Source organism: Rana temporaria, chromosome 1 (genome assembly GCF_905171775.1).
Source record: "Rana temporaria chromosome 1, aRanTem1.1, whole genome shotgun sequence".
Lineage (NCBI taxonomy): Eukaryota > Metazoa > Chordata > Amphibia > Anura > Ranidae > Rana > Rana temporaria.
In genome coordinates, this window is record NC_053489.1 from 661927933 (window position 1) to 661949740 (window position 21808).

A 21808-nucleotide genomic window follows, 5' to 3' on the forward strand; every position below is an offset into this window, starting at 1 on the left:
TGCACAGCTTAGTTTTATTTCTAAGGAATGGTGACAGGTTTGCTTTAACACAGAGGTGGGGAGCTTCACCAGCCACGGTAGTGTTCACCATAACCTCATTCCTTCCATGGCAGGGAACTGCTCTTTCTCCGGCTGTATGAAAATAATCAGGTTGCATTGCGATGAACTTTCTTCCACTTGAACAGCTGCCAAAGATTATACTCCAGTCTTAAATCTGATCATGAATCAATTGTAGCCAGCCCACTAATTTGCCGTAACTTTATAACATAATTGCTTTACTGTTCACTGGGGGTATAACACTATGGTGCCTTTTTAATATTTTAAAAGGTTAAATGATCTTAGAGTTACAAAACAAGTAAGCGTGGTAGGAAAAGATGTATGCAACGGACTGGGACTGAACTTCGTACGGCAAGGTCACCAAAATACTTTCACAAAGGGACATTGGTTAGGGAGATCCAGAATCAAATTTAAAGGGGACACAGCTGAATATGATTTTGTGATTGATCTCATAATATGGGGGCTGTACCAAAGATAATGCAAACGCATTGCTCCCAACTGTCCCTGATTTTGAGGAACTGTCCCTGATTTGGAACCCTCTGTCCTTCCTTTTCTCCTCATTATTCCCCTCATTTTGGTCTAATCTTTATAATTGTATGTAAAATGCACTATTTATCTATCAAAAGATGTTTTTCAGTGCTAAACCTTTCATTCAATTTGTAAATTGCGGCATTTGTAAATGCCAAAAGCCAATATATAGTGGAAGTTGTAAAAAAGCACTTGTGCGTTTAACCAATAATTTTCGTACAATTCCCCTTCAAGTGGTGGGAGTGACAGGGGGTGTGTCCTATGCCTATATACTTTTGCTATTAGGTGTCCCTCGTTCCCATCTCAGATAGTTGGGAGGTATGCAAAAGTGTGCATAGCTTTTTATTAACTTACATAGGTTGTTCAAATTTAACATGTACCTGTTATGGAGAGTAAAGCTTCGTACACACGATCCAATTGTTTGCAGGGAGTTGTCTGTTGACAGACTGTTGTCCTAAAATCTGACCGTTAGTGCGCTTCTTTTGACAATTGTTGTCCAACTTTCGTGCCAACAAATGTTGGATTACATGCTAGTAATTTTTTGGCAGACAGCAGTTATGCCCTGTACACATGATTGGACCTTTGTGCGACCAAATCACATCAGAATTCCGACGGAACTCCATCGGAGGAAAAGAGAACATAGGGCCAGATTCACAACCAGCGGGCGCAACTTAACTTTTCCGATTTAAGTTACACCGCCGCAAATTTTCTGCCTAAGTGCCCGATCCACAATTTGCAGCGGTGTAACTTAAATCCGTCCGGCGCAAGGCGTGCCCAATCGAATGGGGCGAGTCCCATTTAAATTAAGCGCGCTCCCGCGTCGGACGTACTGCGCATGCTCCGTCGGGTAAATTACCCAACATGCATTGCGCTAACTGACGTCGCACCGACGTCATTTGCTTAGATGTTAACGTAAATGGCGTCCAGCGCCATTCACGGACGTCTTACGCAAACAACGTTGATGTTTAAATTTCGACGCGGGAACGACGGCCATACTTACCATGGCTTAAGACAACTAGGGCTCAGCCCTAGTTTTACGCGGCGTAACTACGACGTAGATTTAGATCGACGGGGGATCGCCGTAAGTCTTTATTTGCATATTCTACGCCGGCCGCAATGGCCTCGCCACCTAGCAGCCGGCCTAGAATTACATCCTTAAGATCCGACAGTGTAATTCAATTACACCTGTCGGATCTTAGGGCTAGCTATGCGTAACTGATTCTATGAATCAGTCGCATAGTTAGAAACAGAGATACGACGGCGTATCAGTAGATACGCCGTCGTATCTCGTTTGTGAATTTGGCCCATGTTCTCTATGTAAACTCTGTTGAAATTCATCAGAATTTTTGATGGAATTACTCCGATGGAGCATACACACGGTCGGAATTTTTGAAGGAAAAAGTCCGTCTGACTTTTTCCATCGGAAATTCCGATCATGTGTACGAGTCTTTAGTTGTCTGATTTATGTATGGTGAGTACGCAAGTCTGTCAAACAAAAGTTGAAAGTGCAAACACGCATGTTCGGAATCAATGCTCATCAAAGACAAAATTAGCAAAAGGGGCCCAAAGGGTGGTGCTCAAGAGTTGAAATACCTCGTAGTACATCACTAAGTTCGTGTGTGTTGGCCGACAATTGTGTACCGTTAGTATGCAAGACAAGGTCCAGGCACATGCCCTGAAGACAAAAATCTGACGCTTGGTTGGCCAACAATTGGATCGTGTGTACGAGGCTTAACTCTTTCTCTGTAATATCTCTTCTTTATTTTCAATGCAGGTAAATAATGAATTCCAAGCAGAAGCAACACGCCATCATTGAGTTCCTGATAAGGAAGGGTGAAGACTGCGCAACATTATGAACGGTAGTTTTACCAGAACGAGCGCTCCCGTCTCATAACTTGCTTCTGAGCATGTGCGGGTTTTTTACGTGATTTTAGCCCACACACGATCATTTTTTACAACCCGAAAAACGACATAGTTAAAAACTACATTAAAAAATGCAGCATGTTCGAATTTTTTTTTTTGTCGTTTTTCAGAACCTGAAAAATGATGTGAAGCCCACACACGATAATTTTAAATGACGTTTTTTAAAAACTACGTTTTTTTCATGCCGAAAAATGATCGTGTGTACGCGGCATAACTCTCCATAACAGGTACATGTGACATTTTTTAAATGGAAAGTTAAAGGGGTTGTAAAGGTACATGTTTTTTCACCTTAATACATTCTATGCGCCCCCCAGCCCCCCGTTTACTTACCTGAGCCCTCGAAAGTCCCGCATTGTGAACGCGCTGGCTTCTCGGCTTTTCTCGGCTCTTCATTGGATGATTGATAGTGAGTGAGTGAGTGAGAAACTTATATAGCGCAAACAAATGCGAACTTAATCGCCTCAAGGCGCTGGCTTCCAGAGTTGTACAGGTCTTTCAGAAGAGGTGGGTCTTCAGTTTTTTCCATTGTCTCCCACTGCTGTCAATCTTATCAATGATGCGGTGCGCTGGGGGGTGGGGCCGAGTGATACAAGCTAACCCCCTTGGGAGAGCGCTTCCCAGAAGGGGGTTAGCTCTTGCGGGGAGGAGCCAAGACAGCCGCTGAGGGACCCCAGAAGACGAGGATCTAATAAAAAAATAAAAAAAAAGGGAACCTGTACAACCCCTTTAATAAAAAGCTACCCCTTCTATTTTATAGAAAGAACTGTAGCAACCGTAGCTCTGCTTTAAACAGAAGAAGGGGAGAGTGTAGGATTGAATGAATTAACAAATTAATCAATTTATTACATTGTTCAGCTTCAGTGAGGAAGGAGCCATTGAAGGCGTTGGAGGATTTAAACGGTCATTAACTACCGATGTTGTGGGGGTTGTTTTGGAGGGGGGATTTAAAATGCAACTGACCACAAATGATAGTGGGACTGTTTGGTAGTGGTGGTTGTGGGGGTCAAAGTGCCACCAATAATTGTGGGATTGTTAGAGAAAGTTTAAAATGCCACTGACCACCTTTGATTGTGGGATTGTTTCGAGGAGGGGAGGGTTTGGGTTTATTTATTAAGTCCAGCCACTGTACATAAAGGCCCGGATTCACGTAGAAGCGCGCATCTTTGTGCGGGCGTAACGTATCCTATTTACGTTACGCCTCCGCAACTTTGACAGGCAAGTGCAGTATTCTCAAACCAAAGTTGCGGCTGCGTAGCGTAAATAGGCCGGCGTAAGCCCGCCTAATTCAAATGTGGGAGATGTGGGCGTGTGTTATGTAAATTTAATGTGACCCCACGTAAATTACACTTTTTACGAACGGCGCATGCGCCGTCCGTGAGAGTATCCCAGTGCGCATGCTCCAAATTAACCGGCAAGAAGCCAATGCTTTCGACGTGAACGTAAATGACGCACAGCCCTATTCGCGAACGACTTACGCAAACGACGTAACACGTGAAAAATTTGACGCTGTTCCGACGTCCATACTTAACATTGGTACGCCTCATCTATGCCTCATATAGCAGGGGTAACTTTAGCCTAACGTAAACGGCGTATCTGTACTGCGTCGGCCGGGCGTACGTTCGTGAATTGGCGTATCTAGCTGATTTACATATTTCTAGGCGTAAATCAGCGTACACGCCCCTAGCGGCCAGCGTAAATATGCAGTTAAGATACGACAGCGTAAGAGACTTACGCTGGTCGTATCTTAGTGAAATTTTGGCGTATCTGATTCTTTGAATCAGGCGCCAAGATACGACGGCTCAGACTCAGAGATACGACGGCGTATGTGGAGATACGCCGTCGCATCTCCTACGAGAATCTGGGCCAAAGTATTTTCAGTGCAATGTAATTTCATCCTCTGGGGAACCTTTTTCCACTAATAATGGAAAACTTGCATTTCGCTTCAGTGAGCAACTTTTAAAACTTAAGCAAGTTTCTTTATTTCCAAAAAACAAATGTGGCCAAAATATCAAATCACATTGGGATGTCCTTAAAACAACTTAATTCACATATGGGCACACAATTCAGATCCATCTTTAATAATTACTCCTCCAGAAGACATCTTCCACAACTCACAATCATGGGAATGGCATGAAACGGAAAGGAAGACTAATAGTGCTTTCCGTATACAATTTATTTCAATAAAAAAAAGAACACACTCACTAAAAATCCCATATCACTCAAAGATACTGCAGCTCACCGCCGGTTCCCATATATACAGCGTGATGGCAGCATCGGCAGGTTCCATAATTGTACGTGTTACTCCCCAAACAGGCCCCCCCATGTTTTACACTAGAAAGTAACTGGGGCTATTTTTAAATATTGTTTTTCTATAGTAAAAAAAAAAAATCTACCACCACCAAAATAAAGCTTTATCTGTCTCAAGCATGGGGGACTCCATGGCTTAAACAGCATCTTTAGTAAGAAGAGATATATGGGATTTTTTTATCAGAATCATTGTAATGGAATGACCCGGGACACCCAGAGACTTTGTGAGGATGGGGGATACTCCTGTGTCAGCGTCACTGATAACTCTTGGGTCTGAGTCCACCCTGTGCCTTTTGGGCATGGGGTGGCAAGTGAATCATAATTCATGTATTACATGAGATAGGACATCACTGATAGTTCGTATTGCAGGATTTTGAGATACTGCAAGATGTTGGCCCAACTAGTCAATAGTGACTCATTCTATGATTAGCCCTGACTACTGACATGCTAATTGAGTCAGGGCCTGGAAGACATTCCATTGTCCTTGTGTAAAGGTGTTAACCCAGGTCTGCTCCCAGAACTCTAATTATGCATGCTAAATACTGTTTATGTGTGATAACACTGTCTACAGCCTATTGATGCTCAGAGGTGTGAATAGGTGTCAAGCTGTATGCGGAGACGGAACGTCTGCCTAGGGAACTCCGTGTGTGATGGGGTTTGTTTGTTATGCTGTTAATTAAGGAATGTTTAGTAATTAGCCTTAGGCCCCATACACACGATAGAATCCATCCGCTGAAAAATCCCAGCGAATGGGTTTCAGCGGATAGATCCTTTGGTGTGTACACTCCAGCGGATCTGTTTCCGCGGATATTTATCCCCTGGGATGGATTTCCAGCGGATAAATATTTGATGACATGCTATCAAATCTATCCGCTGGAATCCATCCCAACGGATGGATCCGCTGGTCTGTACAGACTCACCGGATCCATCCGTCCGAAGGGATCCCCCACATGCGTCGTAATGATTCGACGCATGCGTGAAATTCCTTATATGACAGCGTCGCGCACGTCGCCGCGTCATAATCGCGGCGACGGCGCGACACGTCATCGCCAGAGGATTTCGGCGCGGATTTCGATTCGATGGTGAGTACACTCCATCGCATGGAAATCCGCGCAAATCCTCGAGAGGATTTATCCGCGGATACGGTCCGCTGGACCGTATCCGCGGATAAATCCTCTCGTGTGTATGGGGCCTTAGTGTGTGATTAGGGGGGTGGAGATCTCATTGTTGCTTTAATGCCTTGTACTGTATAAAAAGCTGAGAAGAAACCATTAAAGTATCTTTACATTTGAAACCAGAAGCACAGAGCTGTGTGTCTCGTGTCTGGGGGGAATTCTTATGGATCGGGTCCTGTTGGTTGGAGTGTCGATAAGCTGTCGTGACTGGGATGGAAGGTCGTAAACGGTGGTGACCGTTACAATCATATATACCTAGGTGGATGCAGCATCGGTTTGATGCTGAGTCTGTCCCCCGCCAGCTCTAACACTGAGAACTGAGCTCCCTGAGCAGATAGCTGGTGACTGTCAGTCACAGCTGTCTGCTCTGCCCCCCCCCACTCACTGGAGTGCTGGGCTGTGGAGGGGGCAGGAGCACCTGGCTCAGACTTTCAGCCAGGTACCGGTCTAGGCATGTGGGTGGATCCTGACCATGTGGTCGTGATCTTACCCGAGCTTGAACTGACTTTGTGATGTCAGCCGACAGCGGGCTTCAGCCCGCTGTCTGTTGAAAACGGGTCACAGGAGTGCAGAACAAACTGCACTCTTGTGGTCCATGGGAGAAGTACAGCTAAAACAAGCTTTGGCCATACTTCTCCTTTCATCCTATGTGAATGTCATTGTAAACTGACTATATGGACAAGCCAGTCCACTAATCTCTTTGCAGGAATGGGCTATCTTCCGTAGAAGGTCATTTTGCTTGCAAGGGGAGTTGGCTGGGGGGGTTGGCCATTCCTTGCAGTCCTATATACTACAGTTATACATTGGAACATTCAATCTCGTGCCAGAGCCTGCACAATGCAAGCATCTGTGATCATCTGCCATGCCGCATAAGCGGGTGGGACTCCATGGCGGAAACAGCATCTTTACTTAAGCATTCTTGTTGTATTTTCTAATATTATTGTCTGTCATTACTTTTATTAAACGTGATACTTATAACTATTTGTGTGACCTTTCCTTGCACATATTGAATACAACCCCAAAAATGTAAACTATCACTTATCCGTCATAAAATATTTTGGCACAGGGTTGCTTGACTATCATGTACCTAGGTATTAATGTTGTGGAGACCTCTCTTGCACCTCCTGCCCAACACTGCTGAGGGTGAAGACAGAGGCCCGGATTCAGATAGGAGATACGATGGCGTATCTCCTGATACGCCGTCGTATCTCTAAGGCCGGCCGGTCGTATCTATGCGACTGATTCATAGAATCAGTTACGCATAGATCTCCCTAAGATCCGCCAGGTGTAAGTGACTTACACCGTCGGATCTTAGGCTGCAATTCCAGGCCGACCGCTAGGTAGCGCTTCCGTGTGTTTTACGCGTCGAATATACAAATGAGCATTTACGCCGATTCAGAAACGAACGACCGCCCGGCGCTTTTTTTTTTATGTCGTTTGCGTTCGCCTTTTTCCAGCGGAAAGTTACCCCTGCTATAGTAGGGGTAAGTGCGGCGTATCCTATGTTAAGTATGGCCGCCATTCCCGCGCCGAGTTTTGAATTTTTTACGTCGTTTGCGTAAGTCGTTCGCGAATGCGGCCGGACGTAATTTATGTAAATGTCAAAACCAATGACGTCCTTGCGACATCATTTGGAGCAATGCACGCTGCTAAAATTTCCGGACGGTGCATGCGCTGTTCGATCTGCGCGGGGACGCGCCTGATTTGAATAGTACACGCCCCCTAGCTGCGGAATTTGAATTCCGCCGGGGGGATTTACGATACGCGGCCGCAAATTTAGAGGCAAGTGCTTTGTGAATAAAGCACTTGCCTGAAAAACTTGCGGCGGCGTAACGTAAATGAGATACGTTACGCCCGCACATCTACGAGAATCTGGGCCAGAGAGTGTAAGGGAAAGAAGTGCCGTAGTAGCTGGCTGGTGATGTCCACTCAGTTGGTGGGTAGAGCTGGTAGTTGCAGTCCTTGGAACAGGATACAGGAGCAACTTGGTATCAGAGCGAGTGACAGAAGCAGAGCGAGGAGACGAGCAGCCATCGGTAGCAGGCCAAGGTCAGTAACAGCCAAGCAAAGCGGGACAGAGTCAGCAGGCAGATCGGGTCCTACAAACAGGTAGAGGTCAGTGTAGTTGGCTAATAGAGCTAGAGCGAGAGCAGCCGTGAAGTCCAAAGGCAAGCTGGGTCATACACGGGTAAGCAGATACAGCAGATCAGGTCTCAGGAACAAGCTGAAGATCATTCAGCAACTGCTCATAGTGATAGACCAGTTTAAAGTGGCAAAAAAAATAAACAAAAAAAACCTGCAAGACAAAGGCATAATGAGCTAGTATTTTATGTAAATGTACTGTGACCCGTTGTGATTGACGTTTTTCCCTGAACGGCGCATTCGCCGTCCGTGGAATTTCCCAGTGTGCATTGCTCCAAAGTACGCCGCAAGGACGTCGTTGGTTTCAACGTGAACATAAATGACGTCCAGCCCCATTCACGGACGACTTACTCAAACGACGTAACTTTTTCAAATTTCGACGTGGGAACGACGGCCATATTACCATTCGTACACCGCACTTACGCCACCATATAGCAGGGGTAACTATACGCTGGGAAAAGCCTAATGTAAACGGCGTAACTTTACTGCGTCGGCCGGGCGTACGTTCGTGAATTCACGTATCTAGCTGATTTACATATTTCTAGGTGTAAATCAGCGTACATGCCCATATCGGCCAGCGTAAAATTGCAGTTACGATACGACGGCGTAAGAGACTTACGCCTGTCATATCTAATAGATATCTATGCGTAACTGATTCTAAGAATCAGGCGCATTAGATACGACCGGCCGGACGCAGAGATACGACGGCGTATCTGGAGATACGCCGTCGTATCGCCTCTAAGAATCTGGCCCAATATTTTTTTATTTTTTGCTATAATAAATATCCCCAAAAATGATATAAAAAAACACATTTGTTTCTCAGTTTAGGCCGATACGTATTCTTCTACCTATTTTTTGGTAAAAAAAAATGCAATAAGCGTTTATTGATTGGTTTGCGCAAAAATTATAGCGTCTACAAAACAGGGGATAGTTTTATGGCATTTTTATTGTTTTTTTTCCTAGTAATGGCGGCAATCAGCGATTTTTAACGGGACTGCGACATTATAGCGGATACATTGGACACTTTTGACACATTTTTGGGACCATTGTCATTTAAACAGCGATCAGTGCTCTAAAAATGCTGTGTAAATAACACACACTGGCAGGGAAGGCTAACCAGTAAGGGGCTAGGAAGGGGTTAAGTGCATCCTAGGGAGTGATTCTAACTGTGGGGGGATGGGCTACATGTGACACAACATTGATTGCTGCTTCCGATGAGAGGGAGCAGACGATCAGTGTCCTGTCACTAGGCAGAACAGGGAGATGCCTTGTGTCATGGACCTTGGAATGCAGAAGTGTTCCTCCTTGAAATCTGTTAAACAGTGGGGGGTCTTCTGCCCTGTCTTAAGGCTCCAGACGGCTCCATTGTTCTTTGTCTGGCTATTGTGTACATTGATTGCCCCCTGGGGCTTCTGTCTCATTTAACATAACAGTCCCTCTATTCAAGCTATCGGACTAATCCCTTCTGAACCCATTTTCAAGTCCTCATTTGCATGGCTAGGAGGAACTGAAGGAAAACTACATGTACTTTACAACTGACCAATAGGAAAGCGGTTGTTGGGGGTGGGATGTTCCAAATTCTGTATAAAAGTGTGTTGTGTGCTTTCAATAAAAGTCTTCCTGTTTGAACTTACATACAGCCTGCCTGGTGTTTGTTCTAATGGATTCCGAACGGCACATAGCTGTAGTTCGGATCCCGGAGCCTTGGATGACCGAACCATCAGACGTTGCGATGTGCAAGCTGACTCAATTGTAGCAGAGGAGTGTCGGGAGAGCAAAGGCGAGCGAGCAAGGGTCTCGATACATTGGTTGGCGGCGGTGGGATTTGATCTCCAGTTACTGGGGCACTCCAAGCCACCACAGTCAATGACCAGCTATGCAGCATGAGAGCGGAGTTCGGGAGGAGGCAACAAGGCATCCCCTCCCATTCTGCCGCTCCGTGACACGGTCGCGGGCACCCGGCAGACATCAAGTCCGCGGGACCCACGGTCTCACCCACAGAGCTTGCGGCGCGCGCGCCTGCAATGCCAAGTCCTAAGGGGGATGTACAGGTATGTCTATATGCGCAGTCGAGGAGCCATTCGCCGACGTATATAGTTGTGCAGCGGTCAGCAAGAATGTTAAAATGAAAAATGTGCACGAGCATGAGCCCAAATCCAAACTGGCTGATGCTAGCCCAAAATCGAGCTTGTGGGATTAAATAGCTTTCTTTACCTTAGTGCGGTCCTCCTTCACTTACCTCATCCTTCCATTTTGCTTTCAAATGTCCTTATTTCTTCTGAGAAATCCTCACTTCCTGTTCTTCTGTCTGTAACTCCACACAGTAATGCAAGGCTTTCTCCCTGGTGTGGAGTGTCGTGCTCGCCCCCTCCCTTGGACTACGGGAGAGTCAGGACGCTCTTTACGTTGCAGTTAGAGAAAGGAGCTGTGTGTTAGTGGGCGTCCTGACTCTCCTGTAGTCCAAGGGAGGGGGCGAGCACGACACTCCACACCAGGGAGAAAGCCTTGCATTACTGTGTGGAGTTACAGACAGAAGAACAGGAAGTGAGGATTTCTCAGAAGAAATGAGGACATTTAAAAGCAAAATGGAAGGATGAGGTAAGTGAAGGAGGACTGCACTAAGGTAAAGGAAGCTTAGGGAAAAAAAATTGTACCTTTACAACCCCTTAAGGGTGGGAATTTAACAGGCATTGCGTGCCCTGTTTAGACCTGCGTGATATATATATATATACCGTATTTATTGAGGTATTGCGCGCTTCGGCGTATAGCGCGCACCCCTAAAGTGGACCCGCATTCCTGTAAAAAAAAAGATTTTAGTACTTACAGTTTTGGTGTCTTGCGCGGCGTCCATTGGCGGCCTCGTCGGGTCCGGCATCCGTCTGCGGCTTCGGTGGTGTCCTCCTCGTTGGGTCCGGCGTCCGTCTGCGGCTTCGGTGTTGTCCTCCTTGTTGGGTCCGGCGTCTTTCTGAGGTGTCCTCCCCACTCGATCCCCTCTTCCCGCGCTGAGTTTGAACTACTGCGCCGGCATATACCGAGCGCAGTACACTTGTGTATAGTCGGGCAGGCTCGGCTCCTCTCACGGTCACGTCCTGTGCGTCCTGTACGTCCAGGATGTGACTGCGAGAGGAGCCGAGCCTGCCCGACTATACACGAGTGTACTGCGCTCGGTATATGCCGGCGCAGTAGTTCAAACTCGGCGTGGGAAGCGGGTATCGGCGTATATCGCACACCCACGATTTTGCCCTGAATTTCAGGGCCAAAAAGTGAGCGGTATACGCCGATAAATACGGTATATATGAGTTGGCACTTTTTATTAGAAGCTATTACGTGGTGATCTTTATGGTATTCTATACATTCTATATAATCGTCCTAATCTGGGGAATATTCAGCTTTTGGAAAAGGCGAATCATCCATCCTGACTTGGCGGTCGCAGCGCTCGGCTCGGATCTAGCAAAAGGCCTCTCGGAACAAGAATGTGACAAGGATGATGATGTTCCTGGAGCTGAAAACGGAGGGAGACAAACTCCCTTTTCTGCTTGCTCAGCATGTTTCCTGCTTTGTTGACCTCAAGAAGAGAAATTCTGGGATTGGGGATGCTGGGGGTGGCTGGAAGGCTCGACTGAGATTTCACGCTGATAGGCAGAGCCTTCGTATTGCTGGGAGTTGGTTATGTTTTGCTTTGCTTAAAACTGGAGATTATCCTTTGGATGAAGGAACTGCAATATATCCAGCGCGAGGTGAGAGAGGGCAGGAAGAACTGTCCCGGACCTCACCAGACCCCTAATATTGATGTTTTTACTGAGTATAACATTTCTCTATTATTTGGAATATTCGTCTCTAAAAATTCCTTGGTAATTGCTACATAACTGAAATCACATTGGTAGAGTTACGGGGGGACAAAAGTTTAAGGGGAATTCCATCACATGTACTTTTGGTGATAGCTCCCAACTGTCCCTGATTTCGAGGGACTGTCCCTGATTTGGAGCAATGTCCGTCCGTCCTAGGGTGACCACGAGTCCCGCATTTTGCAGGTCTGTCCCGGGCACATTCATTCCAGGCAGTGGCGGCTGGTGCTCAACATTTTTGGGGGGGTGCAAACGAAAAAAAAAAAATTGCAGCCTCACTGTGCCCATCAAATGCAGCCACTGTGCCATCAATTGTCACCACTGTGCCATGCCATCAATTTTCACCACTGTGCCATCAATTGTCACCACTGTGCCATGCCATCAAACGCAGCCACTGTGCCATCAATTGTCACCACTGTACCATGCCATCAAACGCAGCCACTGTGCCATCAATTGTCACCACTGTACCATGCCATCAAACGCAGCCACTGTGCCATGCCATCAAATGCAGTCACTATGCCATCAATTGTCACCACTGTGCCATGCCATCAAACGCAGCCACTGTGGCATGCCATCAAATGCAGTCACTATGCCATCAATTGTCACCACTGTGCCATGCCATCAAACGCAGCCACTGTGCCATCAATTGTCACCACTCTACCATGCCATCAAACGCAGCCACTGTGCCATGCCATCAAATGCAGTCACTATGCCATCAATTGTCACCACTATGCCATGCCATCAAACGCAGCCACTGTGCCATCAATTGTCACCACTGTACCATACCATCAAACGCAGCCACTGTGCCATCAATTGTTACCACTGTACCATGCCATCAAACACAGCCACTGTGCCATCAATTGTCACCACTGTGCCATGCCATCAAACGCAGCCACTGTGCCATCAATTGTCACCACTGTATCATGCCATCAAACGCAGCCACTGTGCCATCAATTGTCACCACTGTGCCATGCCATCAAACGCAGCCACTGTGCCATCAATTGTCACCACTGTATCATGCCATCAAACGCAGCCACTATGCCATCAATTTGCACCACCGTGCCATGCCATCAAACGCAGTCACTGTGCCATGCCATCAAACGCAGTCACTGTGCCATGCCATCAAACGCAGCCACTGTGCCATGCCGCTGGCTCTGATAGGCACTTTCGCACAGCCAACCAGCTGCCGTTATTCAGGTGGCCGGCGCTCAAGTTCCGGCCATCTGAATAGACCAGCGGCAGCTGGCAACAATAATATACATTCATGCAATGCATGAATGTATGTTATTTGCAAGAGCCAGAGGGGGCAGCACATTTTAAGAAATAAAAAATCTTAAAGGGCCCGTTACAGAAGGGGAGGGCGGCACCCCCTATGGATGGGCCGCCACTGATTCCAGGACAATACAGTGTCCCGGAATGAAACTTCCGCCCCCCCCCCACGGCCAATCTGATGCCCCCAAAAAAGGCCGCCACATCACCGCTTTACTCACTGACAGTACTTGTCCTGACTGGAAATGCCTGGAGGAGCACAATCCCCGCCCCCTGCTTGTGATTGGAGAAATCATAAATCCTGCCTCTTGTGTCCAATCACTGTGCTGTGATTCGTTACACCACAAGCTGATTTTTGGGAAGGGAGGGTGTCCCTGAATGGTAGTTTGGAAATGTGGTCACCCTACTCTGTCCCTCATTCCTCCTCATTTGTCCCACATTTTGGTCTGATCTATATAGTTGTATATAAAATACACTTTTTATCTATCAAAAAGTATTTCCATCAAACCTTTCATCTGATTTCTAAATTGCTGCATTTGTAAATTCCAAAAGCCAGTATAAAGGAATATTAGTGGAATAAAAAGCACTTGTGGGTTTAACCAATCTTGTTGTTTGTACAATTCTCCTTTAAGGGGGTGTGACAAGGGGTGTGTCTTATGCCTGCATACTTTTGCTGATAGGTGTCCCTCATTCCCATCTCAAAAAGTTGGTAGGTATGCTTTTGGTGTCAGATAATACATTGTTGCCTGCCCTTTACTTTGCTGTTAGGTAAATGGAGACATAAAGAATAAAAAGTAATGAAGTGGAAGCTCGCAATCTATGTATGCTGTTTATAGCAGCTTTTGTAAAGGGAAAGTCATTAAAGCTATTCACTTCACAGGGTATATGTATAACCCTTACATATACCCTGTGAAGTGAATAGCCTCAGGTAATATCCAGAGATGAACCAAATCTGCCTACATAAGTTTTTACCTGCTTATCTGCAGTCACCTCTTCTCTACATCCATTCAAAGCCCAGAATGTATAAGGCTTGCCTGATGTCCCGTACACACGGCTGGGATTTCTGATGGGAAAACTGCAATGAGAGTTTTGGCCGGGAATCCCGACCGTGTGTATACTCCATCGCAGTTTTTCCAACGGGAAAACGGCTGTCAAAAAAAAAAGGAGAACTGGCTCTCTTTTTTCCCGCTGGGATTCTCGACAGGGAAGGGTACCGAGAAGTCAAGAGTGCAAAGATAGTCAAGGGAGCAGCAGAGATAGGAGGTCCAAATTTTCATAGAGAGGAATTGGTGATGTGCTGTCCAGTGGGGGACCACGATTAGAAATGGTAAGGAGCATGGGCGTCCACTCCATAGGGCAAGGGGGGTCGTTTGCCCCCCCTGGAATCACCAGGGAGAGCCAGGAGCAGGGCCGAACTGGCCCTGGGCCGCTTTAAGCGGCGACTGCAGCGCTCCCCTCCTTCTGTCCTCTGGCGCTCGTATCGTATGTCATGGAGCTGGGTCTGTGTGCAAGGTCTCGCCCCCCAAGTTCGGCTCCTCTGATAGTCTTCTAGTGTTCCGCCTATCACACGAGCCGAATTAGGGGGGCAGGACCTTGCACACAGACCCAGCTCCGTGACATACGATACGAGCGCCAGAGGACAGAGGAGGGGAGCGCCGTTTTATATAATTTACCAGGCCTGTGCTTTGTTTTTTCCAACATCTGTTGCCACAGGTAACACTAGACTATTTTCTGATGTGTTTTTAGCAAGTCTGGAAACGCAGAGCAAACACAACACAGAGTTGTAGCCTACGGCATAGTTTCTAGTTGTCCCTTATTTAGAGTGCCTGTCCCTCTTCTGGAATCAAATCCATTTGTCCCTCATTCCGAAAGGTTCCTCTTTTAGACCTGAAATAAATATACTGTCAATATAGTGTAGTGTTTCAGTCAAGGGAAAGGGGTGCTGTGTAATGTAAAGTGGTCCAGTGATGCAGGGTGCTGTGTAATGTAAAGGGGTCCAGTGATGCAGGGTGCTGTGTAATGTAAAGGGGTCCAGTGATGCAGGGTGCTGTGTAATGTAAAGGGGGCCAGAGCTGTGGGGTGCTGTGTAATGTAAAGGGGTCCAGAGCTGTGGGGTGCTGTGTAATGTAAAGGGGTTCAGAGGTGCAGTTGTGGAGAGGGGGTACACAGTAGTGACAGAGATATTGAAAGATGCAGGGAGCACAGTGGGGTGTTTTTAAATTTTAATGTGGGGGGGGGGGGCGCTTTTAACCCCCACTAGCGGTCGAAGAAAGGGTAAAATGCGACTCTGTATCGCTGCTGCCGAAGCGCCCCCCCCCCTGTAAAAATGTCAGCGGACGCCCATGGTAAGGAGGGCTGCATGATAAGAGGATAAGAGAAGAATAACATAGCTTCGGCCACAAAAAAAAAAAGGGGCAGCCGAAATGGTACGAGACCCGTCTGAGGAGCAGCATTAAGAGGTTCTTGTGGAGAAGCATCTGGAAATCGAATTCCCTACTGCTGTAAAATGGCTTACCCTCTACTATATGCCCCACCCGATTAACCAAAGGTATTTTATCTATTGTTATCAAGTAAAGCATTTAGAAAAGCACATTTTCTTACAATGTATGTTCCTGTGGCCCTCTGGGTGAAAGACGAGGTGGATTCTGCTGCTGTTTTTTTTTTTTTTTTTTTTAGTGTATTTTTTTTTTTTGCGTGTACTCGAGAGAGGAGCCGGACTTGGGAGTAGGCAGGCCTCCCCCAGAGGCAATCTGCCACCTTTCTCCATGCCCCGGGTGGCAATGGTGGGTGTGTGAGGGGGTCCTCCCACACAGCCCGCTCTACCTGCTCCGCTTTGAAGCCCTATAGGGAGTGAGAGGATCTAGCCCGCTCAACCAGCCCCGTTAGTCCTTTGCCTCTCTTTTTAGAGACCGCGTGGTCAAAGTGCATGCATGTTAACCCAATTTCGAGTGCGTGTAAGTGTGGTGGTTTTTGTGGGAGGGGGTTGGGCGTACTAAGCGCAAGCTTACCTTGCATAGCACACCCACCGGGAGCCGGGCTGAGACCACCAAACTCAATTCACATGTAGCCGAGACCGGGATCCGAACCCTTAGCTGCTGAGGTGAATGGCTTGTCAGCGCAGTGCCAATCGCGTTGAGCCACCGCAGCTCGTTTCTGCTGCTGTTTTGAGATGTAGGTGAGGGGGATTGGTTCAGGAATATGCCCTTCGCGTCTCTGTGTTATTACAGTTGGAGTTTGAGGTTGCATTCACTATGGGCCATAGGGGCATGACAGCCTGGTAAGCACCATGCAGTGCAAGAATTGTGGGAGACCAACTACAACTGGTGTGGGAACTGGGTTATCAACTGCCGCTAGGGGGGCACTACACTTTGATGGTCCTTGTGAGCTCTTCCGCAATTTATTAGAATAATTCTGAATGCTTTTGCATTAAATGTTCCATCTGTTTTCTGAGTTCAGTTCTTCTTTTTGTCACCTGATTATCTTCTGTGTTAAGGCATTGCCTGGACACCACTTGCCCTGATTCCTCCATGAAGATTTGGTACTTGCGTTGGGTATCTGTTGGCTCATCAAAATTCAAAGGTTTTGGGATGACTTGTTGTGTTCTGTATGGTCAATACTTATACAACAGTGGCAGTGCCGGCCCAAGACATTGTGCTGCCTGGTACCAAGGATGAAATGCTCCCCCCCCCCCCAAAAAAAATTACACCCACCAAAATGCCCCCACATCCATTATTTTATATCACGATAACTAAAGTGGACCTATCATGGCTCTATACATGTATATAGGAGTATAAAGAGGACCTGTTATGGCTCTATTCATGCAATTAGCCCCACAGTGGAGCGGAGAGCAGAACGGGAGGAGCGGCCGGGCGGCAATTAGCCCCACAGTGGAGTGGAGTGGAGTGGAGAGCGGAGCTGGTGGAATGGGATGGCGGGTGGGCGGCAATTTGCTGCCCCCTTAAAGTGCTGCCTGGTACAATGGTACCATCGGGTCCCATGGTAGGGCCGGCCTTGAACAGTGGCATCGCCACCCTACGCTACTCTGGATGACCCTCCAGGCTCCAGCATGACACAATCCATGACAGCAAGGTCATGCAGGATACTGATTTCATAGGAGCATAAGCATGCCAACCCCCAGTTAAAACCCAGCAAACAGGACTTGACCAATAATGACACAATAAACCTCAGTATGAGATAGCAAGATCACAGCTTTATTGAATTACTGCAAACTTAATTCTTGCAGCATAATTTACACCAAACCTTTTTATAGGTAAAGGTATGCCCCTCCAATGCTGTTTGGAACCTGTGTTGGGGCCAAGAGAGATGCTTATAGCTATACAAATAGAGGCTTAGATAAAATCATTACATGCAAATCCACTTTGAAATAGCGTCAGCAGCACTGAAGAGACAAGACCATAAAGAAAGGTAGCTGCTGACAGCTTATGGCCCTAATGCCCAGCCTGTTACTAATGGGCCAGATGCCCAACGTGCTATATATGGCACTAAAGCCCAACGTGCTACATATGGCCCTGATACCCAACCTGCTACTCATGGCCTTGAGACCCAAAATGCAGAAATTGGCCCTGATGCCCAATCTGCTACATTTGGAATGATGCTCAACCTGCTACATATGGTCCTGCTGCCAAGCCTGCTACATATGGCTATGACACCCAACCTGTTTCAAATGGCCCTGATACCCAACCTGCTACATATGGCCCTGATGCCCAACCTGCTACACATGGCCCTGATATCCAACCTGCTACATATGGCCCTGATGCCCAACCTGCTACACATGGCCCTGATATCCAACCTGCTACATATGGCCCTGATGCTCAACCTGCTACATATGGCCCTGATGCTCAACCTGCTACATATGGCCCTGATACCCAACCTGCTACATATGGCCCTGATGCTCAACATGCTACATATGGCCCTGATATCCAACCTGCTACATATGGCCCTGATGCTCAACCTGCTACATATGGCCCTGATACCCAACCTGCTACATATGTCCCTTATACCCAACCTGCTACATATGTCCCTTATACCCAACCTGCTACATATCTTCCTGATACCCAACCTGCTACACATGGCCCTAATGCCCAACCTGCTACATATGGCCCTGATGCTCAACCTGCTACATATGGCCCTGATACCCAACCTGCTACATATGGCCCTGATGCTCAACCTGCTACATATGGCCCTGATACCCAACCTGCTACATATGGCCCTGATGCTCAACCTGCTACATATGGCCCTGATATCCAAACATCTACATATGGCCCTGATGCCCAACCTGCGACATATGGCTCTGATGCCCAGTCTGCTACATATGGCCTTGATACCCAACCTGCTACATATGTTCCTGATACCCAACCTGCTACATATGGCCCTAATGCCCAACCTGCTACATTTGACCATGATGCCAACCTGCTACATATGGCCCTGCTGGCCAACCTGCTACATATGGCCCTGATGCTAAACCTGATACATATGGCCATGACGCCCAGCCTGCTACATATGGCCTTGATACCCAACCTGATACATATGTCCCTGATACCCAACCTGATACATATGTCCCTGATACCCAACCTGATACATATGTCCCTGATACCCAACCTGCTACATTTGGCCCTGCTGGCCAACCTGCTACATATGGCCCTGATGCTAAACCTGCTACATATGGCCATGACGCCCAGCCTGCTACATATGGCCCTGATGCCAAACCTGCTACATATGGCCCTGATGCCCAACCTGCTACATATGGCCTTGGTGCCCAACCTGCTGCATATGGCCCTGATGCCCAACCTGCTGCATATGGCCCTGATGCCCAACCTACTACATATGGCCCCGATGCCCAACCTGCTACTAATGGTCTTGATGCCCTCCCTGCTACATATGGCCCTGATGTCCAACCTTTTGCCACTTATTTGCAATCCTTACTGGGGTTTTGTTCAGATATTTATATAGTACTGTTAATTTCTGCATCACTTTTACATACTCTTACATAGTCCCTGTCCTGAAGGAGCTTACAATCTAAGGTCCCTATCTCACATGAGTACATACGCATTGTAGGGCCAATTAACCTACCAGAAGTAGTTTAGTAGTATAAAGGGATTTATAGGTTCCCTTTAACGAAAGTAGCCTGCGCATATTACCAAATTCTTCTATTTCTATCTCTAAGGAAATGTATGCTGCAATTATGGGAATTGAATAAAAATGGAAAATGCTAAACCTGAGTGCATTTTCTTTGCAGTCATTTGTATAAGGAAGCTATAGAGGAAAGCTGAAATATGCAGAAGTACAAAATTCTGACATATGAACAGAAGGTGGCGCTCTTGCCTTAACACTGTGTTATTGATTTCCCCTACGGGGTTTACATAAGAAACCAACTGTCCTATGCAATACATATCTGCAATCCATGATCCAGCATAGAATGGATAAGGGAGTCCACACTTCTGTATAGTTACCATATCAACTTTGAAAAATATTTTGCTGTAATTGTAATCGTTGAGCACTGTATTTATTTATTATAGGCATTTATATAGAGCAAACAATTTACACAGTATTTTACATACTATACAGTTTCATCACCTCCTGCCCTCAAAGAGCTTACAATCAAAGGATCCTACCTGACATGCATACACACTAATAGGTAGATTCAGGTAGGGGCGCGCAATTTTAAGACGGCGTAGCCTAGCGTGTTTACGCTACGCCGCCTTAAGTAAGAGAGGCAAGTACTGTATTCTCAAAGTACTTGCCTCCTTACTTAGGGCGGCGTAGCGTAAATGCGGGGGGCGTAAGGGCTCCTAATTCAAATGGGTTGGAGGGGGGCGTGTTTAATGGTAATGAGGCTTGACCTCACGTTTTTGACGTTTTTTTGTTACTGCGCATGCGCCGGGCGCCTACATTTCCCAGTGCGCATTGCGGCTAAGTACGCCGTACGGGCCTATTGATTTCGACTTGGACGTAAACGACGTAAATCCCGATTCACGGACGACTTACGTGTACCTGGCGGCCGCCATGTCCGCCGGGTACACGCGATTGTCGGTAACACAGCAGGGACGTGGAGCTCTGTGTGTAAACACAGAGCTCCACGTGCTGTCAGGGAGAGAGGAGACCGATCTGTGTCCCTTGTACATAGAGACACAGCATCGGTCACCTCCCCCAGTCACCCCCCTTCCCCCACACAGTTAGAACACACCCAGGATACACATTTAACCCCTTCCTCACCCCCTAGTGTTAACCCCTTCCCTGCCAGTCACATTTATACAGTAATTAGTGCATTTTTATAGCACTGATCGCTGTATAAATGTGAATGGTCCCAAATTTGTGTCAAAAGTGTCCGATACGTCCGCCGCAATATTACAGTCCCAATAAAAATCGCAGATCGCCGCCATTACTAGTAAAAAAAAAATAATAAAAAAAAATCATAATTCTGTCCCCTATTTTGTAGGCGCTATAACTTTTGCGCAAACCAGTCGCTTATTGCGTTTTTTTTTTTTTTTTTTTTACAAAAATACGTCGAAAAATACGTATCGGCCTTAACTGAGAATTTTTTTTTTTTTTTTTTTTTTTTTAAATTGGGATATTTATTATAGCAACAAGTAAAAAATATATATATATTTTTTTTTAATTGTCGCTCTCTTTTTGTTTATAGCGCAAAAAATAAAAACCGCAGAGGTGATCAAATACCACCAAAATAAAGCTCTATTTGTGGGGAAAAAAGTACGTCAATTTTGTTTGGGAGCCACGTCGCACGACCGCGCAAATGTCAGTTAAAGCGACGCAGTGCCGGAAGCTGAAATTTCGCCTGGGCACGAAGGGGGTTTATGTGCCCAGTAAGCAAGTGGTTAACATCAGTGGCCTCAGTCCCCCTTCACATCACAGCCCCCCTTTAACATCAGTGGCCTCAGTCCCCCTTCACATCACAGCCCCCCTTTAACATCAGTGGCCTCAGCCCCCTTCACATCACAGACCACCTTTAACATCAGTGGCCTCAGTCCCCCTTCAAATCACAGTCCCCCTTCACATCACAGTCCACCAATTACATCAGTGTCCTCAGTCACCTCTTCACATCACAGTCTCCCCTTTACAGCAGTGTTCTCAGTTCCCCTTTCACACCACAGCCCCCCCTTACATTAGTGGCCTCATCTCCTCTTCACATCACAGTCCAGCTTTTAAATCAGTGTCCTCAGTCCCCCCTCTTCACATCACAGTCCCCCTTTACATAACAACACCCCATTCACAACCAAAGCCCTACCTTTACAGCGGTGTCCTCAGTCCCCCTTCACATCACAGTCGTTCGGAAATACTCTGAATCACTCTGTTCCAGAGTGTTTCCGAACCTTTCCGAGATCAGCCGAGCTGTCCCCGAGTATTTCCGAGGCTCTCTGGCGCCCCCCCCACCTCTGGCCACATGCGGTATTGCATGAAATAGAAGTCAATGCGGAACAAATTATCTATGTTTCCATTAACTTCAATGGGGAAACTCGCTTTGATCTGCGAGTGCTTTGGATTACAAGCATTCTCCTGGAACGGATTATGCTCATAATCCAAGGT